This window comes from Salvelinus sp. IW2-2015, unplaced genomic scaffold (assembly GCF_002910315.2).
Source record: "Salvelinus sp. IW2-2015 unplaced genomic scaffold, ASM291031v2 Un_scaffold11113, whole genome shotgun sequence".
In the NCBI taxonomy this organism is placed as follows: Eukaryota; Metazoa; Chordata; class Actinopteri; order Salmoniformes; family Salmonidae; genus Salvelinus; species Salvelinus sp. IW2-2015.
In genome coordinates this window covers 1,406-2,642 of record NW_019952370.1, presented here as the reverse complement: position 1 = coordinate 2,642, position 1,237 = coordinate 1,406, and the positions used below count along the sequence as shown (strand labels likewise).

The window sequence follows — 1,237 nt, the reverse complement described above, 5'->3', positions numbered from 1 at the left end:
AGTCAGCTGGCTAGATGTAGGAAAACTCTTCTCACAATGATTACAACTATAAGGTTTCTCTCCTGTGTGTGTTCTCTGGTGTTGAATCAGATGGCTTGATGTAGTAAAACTCCTCCCACATTGATCACAGCTATAAGGTTTCTCTCCTGTGTGTGTTCTCTGGTGTATTTTAAGTTCTGATGAAGATGTGCAACCTTTCCCACAGTCAGAGCAGCAATGAGATTTCTTCCCTGTGGTTCTCTGCTGGTGTTTCTGGAGGAGTTCTGATGTGGAGAGACTCTTCTCTGCCTCGTCAGCATCATAAGGTTGTTGAGGATTCCCAGAGGATCCACGATAGTCACGTCTCTCTCCTGTGTGAACAAGTCAGACAGATGGTTAAAGGCCCACAACAGCAGAAATCCACTGTAAAAGGTGATGTGTAGCCATGATGTTGTACAAACAATGACGTCTGTAATGAATGTTCATTATTTGACATTTGTCTTAAGATTGTCAAGTTAACAACAATAGCCATATAATGTGTCAGGTAACTTATTTGAAATGTCATTACTTAATTACATTGCTCAACATTTGTCATAACTATTTAAAGCAGTTCATTTGTATCCGCTCTCTCGTTGGACTTCGGCTGCATATTTCCCCCCATTTTCTTCAAATCTGAAAACGTCGAAGCCACGCCCATTTCCTGAAGTATTGCATTATGGGCCCTAAAGTACTGCGGGTATACGTCATATTTTGGCTAATTTAGTACGACATCCGGGAACTTTTGGCATACTAACTACATCATACTATGACCAATAAGCAGACTATATACTCAATTAACATCACACATAGTGCGGTTAGTATGAGTATTCTAAAAACTAGGTTGCCCCTTTAAAAAAGCCACTCAACAATCAATCAACCAATCTGTAGTCAACCAATAACAAAGCTGTAATTCCACCACTGTTTTGGTAATAAGATGATGGATGGGAATGGAGAAATGTAATTACTCTCAAATTCATAGAAAGAACTATGGATGAAAGGACTGACCATCCATGATATCAACATTATAGTTTTAACAATGTTGATTACATTGTTGCTTCTAAACATTGGAGTACATTTGAGTAAAAAAAGCTTATTTGGGGTTCTGATGGGGCAAACAGTTGAATTAAGCTCATGAGGCATGTGTTATATTCTTCAAGAATCAATGGCTATAAATAAATAATTTAAAAGTCAAAATATGGATGTAGCAATTGCAGATTTC

At 38.1% G+C, this 1,237-nt stretch overlaps 1 long non-coding RNA gene across 1 annotated transcript in view; it reads right to left on the bottom strand.

Annotated features, from left to right (window-relative positions):
* Positions 1 to 2: 2 nt before the first annotated feature.
* Positions 3 to 1,237, bottom strand: part of LOC139027361 (uncharacterized) — a 1,859-nt gene continuing 624 nt past the window's right edge. Inside the window, exon 2 of the long non-coding RNA XR_011479444.1 lies at positions 3 to 350. This is a non-coding gene — a long non-coding RNA (uncharacterized lncRNA). The remainder of the gene's footprint in view (positions 351 to 1,237) is intronic.